Source organism: Salvelinus fontinalis, chromosome 32 (assembly GCF_029448725.1).
Source record: "Salvelinus fontinalis isolate EN_2023a chromosome 32, ASM2944872v1, whole genome shotgun sequence".
Taxonomy (NCBI): domain Eukaryota; kingdom Metazoa; phylum Chordata; class Actinopteri; order Salmoniformes; family Salmonidae; genus Salvelinus; species Salvelinus fontinalis.
In genome coordinates this window covers 40,153,299-40,171,840 of record NC_074696.1, presented here as the reverse complement: position 1 = coordinate 40,171,840, position 18,542 = coordinate 40,153,299, and the positions used below count along the sequence as shown (strand labels likewise).

The window sequence follows — 18,542 nt, the reverse complement described above, 5'->3', positions numbered from 1 at the left end:
CAACTCCAAGTTGGGGAAACCGCTCGAGTCGCACAAAATAGAATATAGCTTTGCGGATACAGTTCTGAATTACCCAATTTCATGTGTACAACTTCTAAAGACCTGCAACACTACACTGAGAGCAGGGCCGGATTACCGAACAGGTACACAGGAGGCCTGGAGGCCGAGGGCCGGTCTGATAGCATATGAACACGTCATAAACGATGGCAAGATGTGAAGAATAGCAGGAAATTAGCTGTAAAACTGCAACATTTTCTGTCAGCCTCATGGCAAAATGTGAACAATAGCATGAGATGAGCTATAAAACAGCACACATGGTATAAAGTGTAGAATTAAAGGAAATTAGCTTTAAAACTGCAACATTTTCTCTGCACCATGGCAAAATGTGTTGAAATGCAGGAAGTTAGCAGTTCTCCGTCTAGCCCACACAGAACAGCTGGTAGGGGAAACCACTCAAGGCGCACAAAATGGAATATAGTAACTTGGAATTACACAATTTCATGTGTACAACATCTAAAGACCTGCATCTCTATACTGTGAGCTTTGACGTTTCTCTAAGAGGACATCACATTTGGGTGTTTTTGGAGCCGTTGTTCGTTTCCTTCCATAGCCTCCATACTGCAGAATGAGCAGTGAGGAAGTCTATTGCAGCCGAGTAGGCACCCAATCAGACTGATTGGATTTTTTTTTTTAATGCTCGCTACTTGTCAGTGTTCCAAACGGGACATTATTTGTATTTTTACCTAAACATGCAAACACCAACAGATATAATTCATAGCAAGCAGTGCACTGGAATGACATTCAGATCAACTGGAAGGACATTCACTCTCATGGGATGGGTGGCCAAACATAACTAACTGAAAGCCACACTTCCAATAAGCCACAAATACCACTGGGCACACCACATCAATTCAACGTGGAGAATTGGGTCATATTTGGTTGAGACGTTGATCAATGAGATTTCAACCTTTGTTCACCCATTCGAAAAGACAGCCAGAAGTTTGTTGAATTCTCATTGTGTTATTACTATGATTTCAACCATCGAAAAGCACAACCAAATTACAGAGGAAAAACAATGCCAGGTTTTTGGCATAGTTGTCATCTAAGTGTGTTATCACTACGCATTCAACTATTTAAAAGTTCAAATGGGAATACAATTCCAGATATTTTTGGATTTATACAACAATTTAATGTGCTATCACTATGCTTCATCTAATGGCACAACCAAATTACCTGGATTGTAGTTGAGATTACATTAAAATGACATAGTGCAAGTGTTCAATGCTGTTCAAGATTATTCGCAGATTATTATAATAATTAAGGAGATCTCCACAGACCTGCAACCTTTGCATGCTATCTTGAACATGTTGAACCTACTCATTCAAGGGGTTTTCTTTATTTTCACTATTTTCTACATTGTATAATAATAGTAAAGACATCAAAACTATGAAATAAAACGTGGAATCATGTAGTAAGCAAAAAAAGTGTTAAACAAATAAAAATATATTTTATATTTGAGATTCTTCAAAGTAGCCACCCTTTGCCTTGATGACAGCTTTGCACGCTGTTGGCATTCTCTCAACCAGCTTCATGGATGCTTTCCCAACAGTCTGGAAGGAGTTCCCACATATACTGAGCACTTGGCTGCTTTTCCTTCACTCTGCGGTCCAACTCATCCCAAACCATCTCAGTTGGGTTGAGGTCGGGTGATTGTAGAGGCCAGGTCATCTGATGCAGCACTCCATCACTCTCCTTCTTGGTCAAATAGCCCTTACACAGCCTGGAGGTGTGTTTTGGGTTATTGTCCTGTTGTAAAACAAATGATAGTCCCACTAAGCGCAAACAAGATGGTATGGCGTATCACTGCAGAATGCTGTGTTAGCCATGCTGGTTAAGTGTGCCTTGAATTCTAAATAAATCACAGACAGTGTCACCAGCAAAGCACCCCCACACCATAACACATCCTCCTCCATGCTTCACAGTGGGAACCACACTTGCAAAGATCCTCCATTCATCTACTTTGTGTGTCATAAAGACACAGCGGTTGAAACCAAAAATCTCAAATTTGGACTCATCAGACCAAAGGACAGATTTTTTACATCAGCCGATGTCACAAAGTGCTGTACAGAAACCCAGCCTAAAACCCCAAACAGCAAGCAATGCAGATGTAGAAGGACGGTGGCTAGGAAAATCTCCCTAGAAAGGCCGGAAACTAGGAATAAACATAATGTCACGTCCTGACCATAGTTCTTGTGTGTTTTGCTTGTTTAGTGTTGGTCAGGACGTGAGCTGGGTGGGCATTCTATGTTGTGTGTCTAGTTTGTCTGTTTCTGTGTTCAGCCTAATATGGTTCTCAATCAGAGGCAGCTGTCAATCGTTGTCCCTGATTGAGAATCATATATAGGTGGCTTGTTTTGTGTTGGGAGTTGTGGGTGGTTGTCTTCTGTCTTTGTGTTCTGCACCAGATAGGACTGTCTCGGTTTTCACATTTGTTAGGGGTGGCCAGTCTTCTTCTGGCTGTGCTGGGTGGAGATTATAACAGAACATGGCCAAGATGTTCAAACATTCATAGATGATCAGCAAGGTCAAATAATAATAATCACAGTGGTTGTAGAGGGTGCAACAGGTCACAGTGGTTGTAGAGGGTGCAACAAGTCAGCACCTCAGGAGTAAATGTCAGTTGGCTTTTCATAGCCGATCATTCAGAGTTAGAGACAGCAGGTGCGGAAGAGATAGAGTCCAAAACAGCAGGTCCGGGACAAGGTAGCACATCCAGTGAACAGGTCAGGGTTCCATAGCCGCAGGCAGAACAGTTGAAACTGGAGCAGCAGCATGACCAGGTGGACTGGGGACAGCAAGGAGTCATCAGGCCATTTAGTCCTGAGGTATGGTCCTAGGGCTCAAGTCCTCTGAGAGAAGAGAGAGAAAGAGAGAGAGAAGGAGAAAGAAAAAGAGAGGGAGAATTAGAGGGAGCATACCTAAATTCACACAGGACACCGGATAAGACAGGAGAAATACTCCAGATTTAACAGACTGACCCTAGCCCCCCGATACATAAACTATTGCAGCATAAATACTGGAGGCTGAGACAGGAGCACCATTGTGAGAAGTGATCATCTTCTATTTGTAATAATAACAATAATAAGTGATGAGTAGGACTATTATAGGCGTAGGCAACAGATCTGGATGAAATGACATGTTAAGCAAAAGGTGCTGAAAGGACAGTGCCAGGATCAGACAATAATGTTAATTAAAGAAGTTGAACCAACTTGTGGTGGTGACGGATAGTTGAAGGCAGGGGCAAAACTTTGGTTTTAGAAGTTGGGGGGACATAACCTGGTGGGGGGGTCTCGGGGTCCTCCCCCAGATTTTTGGCTGGCATCAGAAGCTAATTTCCTGCATTTCTACACAATCCAATGGCCCTTCTAGCCGTCTCTATTTAGAACAACAGAAAGCTAGGTAAGAGGTCATTATTACATATGTTTAAGTGATTGATAAGACTGAACTACATCAAAGGTAATTCAATAGTCAATAATTGTTGCACCATTTAATTAATAGCCTAATAAATCTAATAACTCTTAAAAAAATCAAGTACAACGACTTTTGACGGTCTTTATTAAGACATCCTCTATATCAAATTCTAGCCAGACTGCCCAGCCTGCCCAAGCCACCTGCACACCTGACCCCCACCAGTCTAGTCAATTCCTCAACTCTTTGACAACTTTGACAACTCTTTTTTTTACATGGGAAAGGTTTGGAAACAAAAAAAACACATACAACTGCACATACACATTAACACACAGAAACAGCACATCCTCCGTATAATTACTCTCATAGGCCTAATAGTATTGTAGAGCTCTTTTTACTTTTACACCAAATATAGCTGGGTCACCCTGTCCTGCCCCTAGGGGTCCACCACCCTGCAACGCCCCAATGCAACACACCCAACTCAGCTTTAAGATCTTAATGAAACATTATTGTTTTTGGGTGTGTTGGGCCAAGACCAGAGTGACAACCCACAGGACGGTAGACCCCCAGGGCCAGGACTGAGCCACCCAGCAGTTAGGGATTGCCTAAATAGGTATCTTCCCTTCCCTGACAGCATGTTTTCAATACAGACTCCTTTTGTCATACTGTATTCCATATAAGATCTTATGAAAGTTGCCCAGTTTACCCTTAATCTTGTAATAAATAATATTGTGATACATAACTTGACATTTCTGCCATCCATTGTGACATTGTGGAAGGATAACCAGCATTCCAATTAATGGCAATGCATTTCTTAGATGCTAGGTTACACAGTTTCGTTTGATAACAGTCTCCAGTATCACCATTTACAAGAAAAGCAAAACAGGGAAAAGGGAGAATCTGTAGACATGCTGAGATAAAAGACATACTCTGCTCAAATTCAGACAGCCTTCACAAGACCACACCAAATACAGTGCATTCGGGAAGTATTCAGACCCCTTCACTTTTTCCACATTTTGTTACGTTACAGTCTTGTTCATCAATCTACACACAATACCCAATAATGACAAAGCAAAAATAAAACATTTTCACATTTATTACAAAAAAACGGAGTATTCAGACCCTTTGCTATGAGACTCGAAATAGAGTTCAGGTGCATCCTATTTCCATTGATCATCTTTGAGATGTTTCTACAGTTTGATTGAAGTCCACCTGGGGTCAATTCAATTGATTGGACATGATTTGGAAAGGCTGTCTATATAAGGGACTGTCTATATAAGGTCCCACAGTTGACAGTGCATGTCAGAGCTAAAACCAAGCCATGAGGTCGAAGGAATTGTCAGTAGAGCTCCGAGACAGGATTGTGTTGAAGCACAGATCTGGGGAAAGATACCAAACAAATTCTCCAGCATTGAAGGTCCCCAAGAACACATTGGGCTCCATCATTCTTAAATGGAAGAAGTTTGGAACTACCAAGACTGATCCTAGAACTGGCCCCCCAGCCAAACTGACCAATCAAGGGAGAAGGGCCTTGGTCAGGGAGGTGACCAAGAACCCGATGGTCACTCTGTCAGCTCCAGAGTTCCTCTGTGGAGATGGGTGAACCTTCCAGAAGGACAACCATCTCTGCAGCACTACAGCAATCAGGCCTTTATGGTAGAGTGGCCAGATGGTAGTCACTCCTCAGTAGAAGGCACACGACAGCCCTCTTAGAATTTGCCAAAAGGTACCTAAAGGACTCTGACCATGATAAACAAAATTATCTGGTCTGATGAAACCAAGATTGAACCCTTTGGCCTGAATGCCAAGCGTCATGTCTGGAGGAAACCAGGCACCGCTCATCACCTGGCCAATACCATCCCTACGGTGAAGCATGGTGGTGGCAGCATCATGCTGTGGGGATGTTCTTCAGTGGCAGGGACTGGGAGACTAGTCAGGATTGAGGGAAAGATGAATGGAGCAAAGTACAGATGAAAATCTGCTCCAGAGCGCTCAGGACCTCAGACTGGGGCAAAGGTTCACCTTCCAACAGGACAAATAAAAATAGCTGTGCCATCCAACCTCACAGAGCTTGAGAGGATCTACAGAGAAGAATGGGAGAAACTCCCCAAATACAGGTGTGCCAAGCTTGTAGCGTCATACCCAAGAAGACACAAGTCTGTAATCGCTGCCAGAGGTGCCTCAAATATTTGTTTTTTTTGTATTATTACATTTCTAAAAAACAGTTTATGCTTTGTCATTATGGGTTATTGTGTGTAGATTTATGAGGGGGGAAAACAATTTAATAAATTTGAGAATAAGGCTGAAAAGTAACAATGTGGAAAAAGTGAAGGGGTCTGAATACTTTCCGAATGCACTGTATGTTAATGATATGTGACCCATTGATTCTTGAAGAATATATGAACGCCTCATGAGCTTAGTTCAACTGTCGTACCCCATCAGAACCCAAAATATTGGCTTGTTTTACCCAAACTATAACCTTGTTTTAGTCAAATGTATTTATACAAAATAAATGTAAAAAAAACATTGTTAACTATTATGGTTAAAACTATTATTTTAATATTGTTGATGGTAAGGCCTTGCATCCATAGCTCTGTCCATAAATTGAAAGTGGTTACATTTCCCCAACCCTATCACTCAGCTTTTTACCAAAACGGGAGGGGGGTGTGCTTTGTTATTGTTACAACTGTTACAACAGCTTTAATAAAAAATAATACAATAAATGAATTACAAGGCCACTGACTAGCAAGGAATTGTACAGATGAATCTATTCAATTGCTCATCATTACCTGATTCTTCCTCCTCAGTGACTGGCCCAAAAGTTTGCACTGGTCTGGCCCTTGGAGCTGAACAAATTATTCATAATACGGGTTTTTGGTTAAAAATAATTGCTGGAATTCTCCTTTTGTTAAATATTTATTTTCTTCAGAGACAGACAACTCATAAAAGTCTCGCACAAGCATGGTTTACTTCCGCACATATAGAACATGGTGAAGTGATTTGTGACCTGAGGAAAGGCACCTGCGCCCATCTCAGTGAACGAATCCATTACGGAGGTCTAGACTAAAATGGTGTGATGCAATTGCGGAGCCTCCAAAGCATTCAGAGACCAAATTGAGTTCTATACCACATCGCAATGCGACTTCCAAATGTTCGAACAATGAGGAGGGCTATGTATAGCTTCGCATTGACATGATTGGTTGACGGTAGGTGGATGCGATACATCCTGTATAAACACATACTTACTTCCTTGACAACAGCTCTGCACTGCTCCGCGACGTACAATAAGTATGAATGCTCTGACTTCTGCTGAGGCCAAATCACTGTAAATGTCGCATGGTTAATGACGATGTCGGATTGACTATGCGCCCAGATGCACAACGCACTTCTCACTCCAGAATGCGCTCTCCCGCCGATTTGTGCACATTCATTGTTTCATAACTTTATTGTGTGAATTGTTTGCTTTTGATTCTTAGTGTATATCAACTCCCCATTACATGTATCACTAGTAGAACATTTAGGCCTACTTCTATGCATGCGCGTCCTTACTCAACATTGACAAGAGCGCTCCAAATAAAAGACAATGACTAAATTGACAGAACTCGTAAATGAAATGAAATAAACCAAAACTTGTTTCTCACAAGTGTAGCATAGGTTGTAACTCTGCAAACAATGTGTCCACTCTTACAATGAGAACAGGAAGACTGGAATAATATTGAATGCATTAAAATAAATGACCGTAACCAAAGTTACAAACATTGTAGATTAGTTATAAAAAAATAGAGAAAATTGTGCCATCTGGTTTCCTTAATATAAGGAATTTGAAATTATTTATGCTTTTACTTTTGATACTTAAGTACATTTTAGCAATTCCATTTACTTTTGATACTTAAGTATATTTAAAACCAAATACTTTTAGACTTTTACTCAAGTAATATTTTACTGGGTGGCTTGAATGCCAGAATATTTTATACAATGTTACAAGTTCGCTAGTGCAAGCTTTTTGTAGCCAATGTGATGTATAGGATATCTTTTTTTTTAATCAGGATATTTTCTACCTGAAGGCTGGAATGTTTTTATTTGTTGGCTTTATGTAGACTATTTGTACATAGTTGGCAATGGCAATAGAAGTTACTTTTTAGATCTGAATAATTTTCGTTTAGATTTGGATAGAATTGTGATTAACCACATGACAATGATTTTGCAAACAATTTGGGATTTTGTAATCTGGTTCAGGGAAGTGAATTTGCAGGAAAGTGTGCATATCTCCAAATTCAGCTCAGACCTTGCATACGCACGACTTCTAGTGGTTGATCAATTGTATTGCAAGCAAATACTGTTCTTATGGGGAAATGGAGGTGTTATATGCACAGGGAATTATAATAATAAAAACATTTTAAACGTGGGCCTAATGATAAAACAGATGCATTTGCTGTTGGTAAGGAGATCACATAGCAGTATGTAGCCTAATATGTTTCTTTTACATTTATTATATAGTTCTAAATCTTAATGATATATTGCAGGACATCTCAGCTAGCACATTTGGTTCATTGGAAGTTGCAGGAACGTATGTTTTTGGTTTCCCATTGGTTCTGGGAATGAAGCCATAAGTTTCCTGACTGGTAAAATGGAACTTTTTTTTAAAAACGTTCTGAGAACGGAAGTGAAAATTTCACCTGCTCTGGGAACGTTCATTTTGAGGTTCTGAGAATGTTTTATTTACTATGGTTCCATGAAAGTTTTCCTGGGAGATTTTATTCATGTTCTGAGAACAGAAAATATAGGTTATTTGAAGGTAATGAAATATCGTTATGAAAACATGTTTTATAATATAAAAAAAAATAACACTGCTAGCTTTAAACTCCAAGCACAGATATGACATATGGGCTGTGTTTACACAGGCAGCCCAACTCTGATATTTTTTCACTCATTGGTCTTTTGACCAATCCGATCAGCTCTGAAAAGAGCTGATGTTAAAATATCTGATGTGATTTCTTAAAAGACCTGAAACAAAAAAAATCTGAATTGGGCTGGCTGTGTAAACACAGCCATGGAAATTAATTTGCTTTGGCATTAATCAAGCAAACACAATTATTTTTAATTGTGGATTCCAACCTATGATCTTCTGTTTGCTATCCATGGAATTAGTCCACTACGCCACTAGGTTGGTTCTAGCATGCCAAGTTTTTAACTCAAATAAAGCTGTTCATTTTAATCTATTCAAACAGACTTCATTTCAAAGGAAACAAGCACTCATTAAGATCAGGTGTGGCCAACACCTGAACACACTTAACAAAATACAGGATACAGAGTTTTGTTGATGCTGAGAACATTCTTAGAATGTTCTCTGAAATGTTGTTAAAGTTTTATTCAGTTTTTTTTATGTAAAAAAAAGAAGTATGTTCTCAGAACAATGTGAGAATATTCCCAACGTCAAACCAGTTGGAGAACATTCCTAGAACATTACCTAAATGAAACGTAACCATGTTTGAACTTTTAGGAAATAATGAAATACCAAGAAAATAATGTTTTTTTGACAAGTTCCTTAAACGTGCTGAGAATGTTCCAAAGCCAAGCAACTATCCTGCACCCTTCCCAGAACGTTGTGCGGAGGTTGTACGCCAAATAAGCATAGGACAACCACGCTCTCACCAAGCTTTAAGAAACATGGTTCTCTGAACTTTATGTGCTAGCTGGGATGTCTCTCCTTTTCGGACATGACTGGTTTATTCCCGCTGCACAACAAATATTAGGCTACCATTGATTTATCCATTGCTCATTCAATAGCCAAGAAGCATCCTCGAAATTAAATAGACGTCAAATATGCGACAGTATGACTAGGCTACAGTATTGTTGTGCTGTATAGAAGCACGACATCCTAGCCTATTTCGTCTCAGAGTCAGCAAGGCAGGAGATATAAACACAATTATGTACTGCCTTGGCTATTCCTAGGAAAAGCCAGACAACAATAGCTTGTTGGACAATTATTTTGACTTATTTGATTTATAATAGACTATTGGAGGAGAGATGCACACCTGCTCTTGCTTGCTGAATGTGAAATTGGCTACTTACTTAAGATCTGGCGGGGAGTTGGAAAAGAGCGAGACCGTGCATCTCAGTGTCAGAGGAAGCCCATATTTTCCGATGATTTCTTAGCACCGATACATCCTGACAAAATACACCATATGAGTAGCCTGCTAATAATGTACCTTTCTGGACCATATAAACTGTCGAATAGACCCATAACTGATCCAAATGGTTGCATAATCAGGCCTAGGCAGTTTGCAGTTATTTCGGCATGTAGCCGAAAACAAAAGTAGACATTTGAGCAGTTATTCAAATTAGCCTACATCACTGCAGTTTACAGCTTATAGACAATAATTGTATGCTCACTTGGTAACAATAATACATTCCTTATTGCACTTTTTTGTTGTAGCTTAGGTGGAATAATTTTCTTAAATATAAGCCTAATCAATAGGGGAGCTTTGCGTGCCCCAGGATCACAGAGCACAGTCTGGAGTAGTGTTGGTCCGAATGTTTCATGAGCGGAAATAAAAGATCCCTGATATTTTCAATATGCACAAAAAGCATATTTCTCTCACATTTTGGGAATATCAAGAAGCTGATTAAACAGCATGATCATCACGCAGGTGCACCTTGTGCTGGGGGAAAATAAAAGGCCACTAAAATGTGCAGTTTTGTCACACAATGCCAAAGATGTCTCAAGTTTTGAGGGAGCATGCAATTAGAACGCTGACTCCAGGATTGTCCACCAGAGCTGTTGCCAGATAATTGAATGATAATTTCTCTACCATAAGCTGCTTCCAATGTCGTTTTAGAGAATTTGTCAATAAGTCCAACCGGTCTCACAACCGCAGACCACATGTAACCACGTCAGCCGAGGACGTCCACATCTGGCTTCCTGCGGGATCATCTGAGACAAGCCACCCGGACAGCTGATGAAACTGAGGAGTATTTCTGTCTGACCTAGTGGGTGGGCCTAAGCCCTCCCAGGGCCACCCATGGCTGCGCCTCTGCCCAGTTGCAGGGTACTGTGGCGCAGCTTGCATGGTGCCGCTGAATTCTATAGCACATTATTTAAGTGTGAACTGGTACCATTAATGGTAGTTAGTGCTAGTTTGACCACCAGAGGGCATCTTTGAGAAGCAATTGATAGCCTTCAATAGTGGCTGTACTAGAGAATAATAAAAACCTTAGTGTAACAGTTTAAGTAAGTAATACTAAAGTCGTTCCCAATTATCAGTTTCTATTTAGCATAATCAGTGCTCTAACTCCCCCTTGCGCTGGTCTGGTGCAATGAAGTGGTGACGCAGGGTATTAACCACAGATTACCTGTTAAATCCCTCGGCATAATCACAAACCTTTTAGTGGAGCAACCACTGTAGGTTACTGTATCTGAGAGCCTTTATCACTGATCCAGTTTATCACTGTCTGCTCTGCACCCTGCCCTACCTATGTTGTCAGAGACGGTGTGTAATGGAAAGACAAACAGCCCAGGACAGTGACGAATGGACCAGGGTTGGACACCAAGATAAAACTGTCACGAAACCGGCTCGAAGTGATGAACAAAAAGGGAGACAACATGGAGATAAGGAATAACAGAATATATTTATTAACTGAAGTAAACTAAATACAATTAACAATGGTGTGTAGTCAGTAATTAGTAGTGTGAGTGAGTATTTGCGTGCATAAATGTGATAATGAGGAGTGTTGAAAGGTGCCAAAGCAAACAAACAAACAAACAAACAAACAAACAAACAAACAAACAAAATGGCACAACCAAAATCTATCAGTGTCTGCATGGAGTGAGTCTCCTCAATAAATGGGGAAGAGGTGTATTTATCCCGGGACACCCGAGCCCAGGTGTGTCCCATTTTACTGACGACCCTCCCGGCTCCGCCCACCGACATCCTATTAAGGAAAACAAGAGCAAAGAGAAAGATTTCGGCAGACAGAGTGGGAGGGTCGTCACAAAACATATTTGTGTTTCATTTTTAATCAAAGGTCCATATTATAATTTTTTTATTTTATAGTTTTGACATTTTGTATGCCTTATTGAATAGAGTTTTCGCAAATAATCGTCAGTATGTGATCAAGAGACAACCCTAGACCATAGTCTTAAAACATATTTTCAATTGAAGGACAGATTTCGTAATATAATGTAAGCTTATCTTTCTGTGCAGGTAGCCTAATCCATATGTACTGTATACACTACCAACAATTGGTGTTTGTGAAGGGACATTATGCCTGTAACAAATTATATTTATTGTCAGTTAGGCTTAGGTAGAAGTAGGGGAAACAGATCTTGAATCAGTTGTTAAATAAAAGCAATTAAAGTAAAAAGTAATCCCATTGGACTGAGTCATGTGACAAGTAATCCCACACACACAGTCATGTGACATCTTGGAACAACCAGTTCTTTGTGATACGAATCTAGCAGTTATGTAAAAGGTATCACATAAAGAAAGCTCCCAGTTTACTTTCATGTTGTACTTTTGAAGATAACAAACCATGAAAAGTGCAAGAATGTACTTTTCTTTTCTCTTCCAGCGAAGCCCTGGATCTTTCCTTGTTCCAGGTAAAAACATCACACCTTCACAGAATGTTTTTCTCTTTTGCTTCTACTGTATTGTATTATCCGTGTTTGCTCTCAGAGGCCAAGGCAAACAGGACAGGCTCATCAGTGAAATGAATCCCTCCTGATAACAAGCTACAGTAGTTGTTACCTCAATTACAATATATAGTAGGGCTGTGGTGTCACCCTAATGACTATTATTCTACAAATCAATCAACATTCAGAAGTATGTAAGGAGCCATCGATTGCCCTTTTTCCTAAAAACGTGTCAGTTGGCATACATCACACACACACACACACACACACACACACACACACACACACACACACACACACACACACACACACACACACACACACACACACACACACACACACACACACACACACACACACACACACACACACACACACACAACCAGGGCTAAGATATAGAGGCCTATGTTTGATTTTATTATTGTGCCCTTTACTTTGAACACCTCTTATGAAATGGTGCTGTCTTTTCCAGATGTTCATCATTGATCAGACAAGGATGTGTGGCCAGAGGATGGAGGTGTGGAGTGATGTCGTTGATGCCACACCCTGGCAACTACAGGAGACCATCTCTATCAGGTTAAGTGTTCAAACCGCCACACACACACACAGTTCATTTTGGGTGTTTCAGATGATTTTGTGCCCAATATAAATGAATGGTAAATAATGTATTGTGTCATTTTAAATAAGAATAGAATATGTTTTTAAACGCATTCATGTTGATGCCACCATGATTACGAATAATCATGAATAATGATGAGTGAGAACGTTACAGAGGGTCAAAGATCATGCACCCAAGAGATGCTAACCTCTCACCATTAGCAATAACAGGGGAGGTTAGCATGTCTTGAGGTTATGATTTTTGACCCTCTGTAACTTTTTCACTCATCATTACTCACGATTAATTCAGGATTACCCATAATCAGGGAAATATCCACATTCATGTAGAAGTGTTTAGAAACATATTATATTCTTATTTACAATAAAAGTGAGTCCAAAATGACACAATACATTATTTCCATTCATTTCTATTGGGTGGGCCTATGCCCTCCCAGGCCCAGCCATGGCTGCGCCTGTGCCCAGTCATGTGAAATCCATAGATCAGAGAGCCTAATGAATTGATTTCAATTGACTGATTGCCTTTTTTGAACTGTAACTCAGTAAAATCATTGACATTGTTGCATGTTGCGTTTATATTTTTGTTCAGTGTATATATAGAGGGAGAACTGCGAGTTGTGGATGTTTGTTTTCAATGTGCAAAGATAGACCTAAAAGTAGGCCTAAAACTTCACTCAAATTAGCCGATGCGACTTTTCCTCTGCTACTACATAACAAGACCTAAAAAATATGGTTGTGCATTATATCCCATGCCATCTGTTGTAGGCTTTAGACTTAGCTACAGTATGTTAATGTAACCACAAATAAATTGACGGAAATAGGCTCTGTCAAATTCCCTTGTTGTGTCAATAAGGAGATTCGATTTAATCTGGCCCGAGTGCCCGGGTAGGTGTGTTTTGCACCAGGTGAAAGTTGATTGCATTCGTTTTGGAACCTGGCAGATTCTTGGGCGTTAGCCAGGTGCCCTGTTCAAAGCCCACGGCAAAGTCAGTTATCTTCAGTTCGGAAAGTCGGAAAGTCGGAGCTCTAGGAGGAGGCCAGAGTTTCTGACTTGGAATTCCAAGTTGGATGACCGTTCAAAAAACGTTTTCCCCCAGTCGAAGCTCGTTTCTTTCAGAGTTCCCAGTTGTCTCGATTGGACTGAAGTCGGAGGCCGGAGAATTTCGGGTTCCCAGTTCCCAAATTCCAAGTTGTCTTGAATGCAGCAATAGACTGACTAGGCCTACAAAATTGACACAAGAGGGCGTTAAAATACAGCAAATTGTGATTTTCATCTACTGTGGCACAAGAGGGGTTCTGACTGAACTTTGATACATATAATGAGAGAAAATCAATGTCACTGCATTTCCTTATTGTTTGATAGTATTTATGGAACAAATTTACAATAGGATTTTTCTATTTATAATAGAAGAGTATCATATCACTTTATCTTGCCTTTGAAAGTCACCAAAAGCAATTGTTGAGTTCAGTTGCAGGTAGAAAGTCATATTTTTGCTAACTAACTTAGAATAACCCAATTTCCCCCAGAATAACATATGATAGTGAACAGAACACGAGATACACACCAGATCAGTTGAATATGGATGCAGCTCTATGACATCCGCAGAATGATGCGGGGGTAGGGTGTACGTCACAAGCAGCATATAAATGAATAAGCACCCTCTGTCTGTACCTTTAAACCCATATAGATTACTGTATCTGAGAGCCTTCATCACTCATCCAGTTTATCACTGTCTGCTCTGCACCCTGCCCTACCTATGTTGTCAAAGACGGTGTGTAATGGAAAGACAAACAGCCCAGGACAGTGATGAATGGTCCAGGGTTGGACACCAAGATAAAACTTATCTGTGTTTTTTATTTTTTATCAAAGGTCCATATTATACTTTTTTAAAAGTTAGTTTTTGCATTTTCTATGCCTTATTGGACAGGGGGATACCTAGTCAGTTTTACAACTGAATGCCTTCAACTGAAGTGTGTCTTCCGTATTTAAACCAACCCCTCTGAATCAGAGAGGTGCAAGGGGGCTGCTTTAATCGACATCCACGTCTTCGGCGCCCAGGAACCTTGATAGAGTTTTTACAAACAATCGTCAGTATGTGATCAAGAGGCAGCAGTTTAGACTGCTAGACAACCCTAGGCCATAGTCTTAATACATATTTTCAATTGAAGGACAGATTTTGTATTATAATGTAAGCTTATGTTTCTGTGCAGGTAGCCTAACCCATATGTACTGTATACACTACCATCAATTGGTGTTTGTGAAGGGACATTATGCCTGTACCAAATTATATTTATTGTCAGTTAGGCTTAGGTAGAAGTAGGGGAAACAGATCTTGAATCCGTTGTTAAATAAAAGCAATTAAAGTAAAAAGTAATCTCATTGGACTGAGAGCTCGTGGGGCCAGTCATGTGACATCTTGGAACAACCAGTTCTTTGTGATAAGAATCTAGCAGTTATGTAAAAGGAGAAAGTAAAGAAAGCTCCCAGTTTACCTTCATGTTGTACTTTTGAAGATAACAAACCACGAAAAGTGCAAGAATGTACTTTTCTTTTCTCTTCCAGCAAAGCCCTGGATCTTTCCTTGTTCCAGGTAAAAACACCACACCTTCACAGAATGTTTTTCTCTTTTGCTTCTACTGCAGTGTATTATCCGTGTTTGCACTCAGAGGCCAAGGCAAACAGGACAGGCTCATCAGTGAAATGTGATGACATCATATGGAAACTAAAGCCCTCCTGATAAGAAGCTAGTTGTTACCTCAATTACAATATATAGTAGGGCTGTGGTGTCACCCTAATGACTACTATTCTACAAATCAGTCAACAGTAAGAAGTATGTAAGGAGCTATGGATTGCCCTTTTTCTTAAAAGGGTGTCTGTTGGCATACAGCACACACACACACACACACACACACACACACACACACACACACACACACACACACACACACACACACACACACACACACACACACACACACACACACACACACACACACACACACACACACACACACGGCTAAGATATAGAGGCCTATGGTTGATTTTATTATTGTGCCCTTTACTTTGAACCCCTCTTATGAAATGGTGCTGTCTTTTCCAGATGTTCATCTTTGACCAGACAAGGATGTGTGGCCAGAGGATGGAGGTGTGGAGTGATGTCGTTGATGCCACACCCTGGCAACTACAGGAGACCATCTCTATCATGTTAAGGGTTCAAACCGTCACGCGCACGCACGCACACACACTTCCAAAGAACTTCTGAGGAAAGTGGAGGACCAGTTGTGTTTTCACTTTCACAGTTCCATGCAAATAGGCACAAAGAGTTCTGAGTGATTGGTTTTATGGTGTGTGAAGCACTGGTGTGCAATGCACTGTCTGTGATGACTACTTCAAGCTTGTGACTCTAGAAACTTATTGGATGCATTTGCAGTTCAGTTTGGTTGTTTCCGATTATTTTGTGCCCAATAAATATCAGCACTCCTACTAAAGTTTGAATTTTAAATATTGGGGGGGAAAATGTATTACTTGTTAAACTAAATCTCTTTCTCTGAGCAATTGTATTAGTGTAAGATAGATTAATTTCCAAATGTTTTGCTCAGTATTTTAATTACTTATTTGATACAGTCATTAATGCTCGTCTTTATCAAGGGTGTCAAGTGTGTTAATCTGGTTTAATGACCTGTTAAATGCCCCTCCAATACAGTCACCACAAAGACACCCATCAATCAAAAATAATGATGTAAGAAAACACCTGTTGCATGTTCACCGTCCATGGCATGTCAGAGTAAATGTTTGGTTTTGCAAGACTGGCTATGAATATTTTGTGAAATCTAACTCAGACTGACAGGTTTCTGATGAACCATGGCCGCTTCGCCTTACATCTAATAGTCTTGGGCAATTCCATGCCAGCATGGCTCAAAAATATTTTGTGTCTAAGATTGTTCTGGCAATTCTCACATAGAAACCTCATTGGTATAAAGCATGTTTGATATGCTTTTTATATTTGTAACATAAACCATTTTTATGAAAATTATGATGAAAGTGGCCATTCTAGGCCCCTTTTTAGACCGAAACATGCAGGGGGTAAGACCCAGTGATCCGTGAACCGTACATGATACAGACGACACCTTGCCCACTGGGCACAGATGCCAGTTCAACGTCTAGTTTTGATTTACATTTGGTTGAGTTGTCAACTAACGTGAATTCAACTAAGATGTTTTCCTTGTCATTGGATTTAAGTTAAACTTTTTTTTAAAATTTATTAAAAGGAGACTGGTGCCACTTTAATGTGTTCAATGAAGAAGGTCCGGATGGCATTTGTAACGATCTTCTTCATCTGAGGAACAGGAAATATCGGACCAAAATAAATTAAAAGGTTAACTGAACACGAAAATACAAAATAACAAAGTGAATGAAAGAAACGAAAATCGAAACAGTCCTGAAAGGTGTGACAACACAAAACAGAAAACAACTACCCACAAACCATAGGTGGGAAAAGGCTACCTAAGTATAGTTCTCAATCAGAGACAACGATAGACAGTTGCCTCTGATTGGGAACCATACCAGGCCAAACACATAGAAACAGAAAACATAGAACAAAAACATAGAATGCCTACCCCAACTCACGCCCTGACCAAACCAAAATAGAGACATAAAAAAGGAACTAAGGTCAGGGCGTGACAGCATTCCATTAAATTGTGATTTTGTGATCCCACCCCTTTCCAGCTACAGACCGGAACAATGGTAGGTTTAGAAGAAATTCAAGAGTAAACAGGAAGTTGGCCCTCATAACTTCCCCCTCTCCACAATAACTGCTCCATCCCTTTCTTCACCAGGATGTGTTTTTATCAGCTAGTGAGCTAATTTGTTACTGGTATTCTGAAAACAGACTGACCGACTGGTTTACTTGATGACTGCTGAACAGGCAGGCTAAAAATAAGAAACAGAAGTTTATGCATTGCTGAACAATGTGGAAAAGCCTTTGTGCAAAGAATTTCAAGAAGTTATCAAAGAACTCTAATGTAGTGAAAAAATTAAAAAGCCTTTATTCTCTACGGCTTATACTGGCAAGAATATACATTTACTGACTAATTCTGAAGCTTACTGACTGGCTAAATGGTCATATATTGTATGTAACTGGCTAGTTAACAGGCATGCTAACTGACTTACCGTCTAGCTAACATCATCTCTGCTCGACAACGTGACAAACCTATGGCTCTTAATCCGGTTCGAGGTGTTTTTGTTCTGGTCAGAGGTGTGCAGTGGGGTTCTCCCTTGATGAGCGCAGACTTTGAAAGCAAAGATCACGAGAGGAAACAAAAACACTCTGGAGAGAGAGAGAGAGAGAGAGAGAGAGAGAGAGATCACTCATGTAAACACCCTGAAAGGAGAGGAGAGACCACCTGAGAAAGAATGGGAGTAGTGGCCCAGCTTACTGTAACTATGCTGTTGACTGAAAGTGTGGTTTAATGTCAGGGAGGTCCATCAACAGATTGTTTCAACTTCAGCAGGTGTGCCAGTACTCAGTCAGTCCTCAACAGATGGAGCCAATTCCTGTAAATCGATATCATTTCTAAGAATGTATTTGTGGAGAACAGCAGCGTGGTCTTTTACCAGCATTTCAAACTACATTCTGGTATAATGTAATTATAGAAATCATATTGAATTCAATTAATCAAATCAAACCACATTTTATTTGTCACAAGCCTTTAACCAACAATGCAATTTTAAGAAAAATACCCCCAAAAATAGTTTTCCATAAAAGTAACAAATAATTAAAGAGCAGCAGTAAAATAACAATAGCGAGGCGTTATACAGGGGGTAACG

General features: G+C 40.1%; 1 long non-coding RNA gene across 1 annotated transcript; it reads left to right on the top strand.

Moving 5' to 3' along the window:
• The first annotated feature begins 11,897 nt into the window (after window positions 1-11,897).
• Window positions 11,898-16,470, top strand: LOC129830565 (uncharacterized). The gene is made up of 4 exons (XR_008755552.1): window positions 11,898-12,067; window positions 12,573-12,676; window positions 15,279-15,306; window positions 15,817-16,470. It is a non-coding gene; the product is annotated as an uncharacterized LOC129830565 (long non-coding RNA).
• The last annotated feature ends 2,072 nt before the right edge of the window (window positions 16,471-18,542 follow it).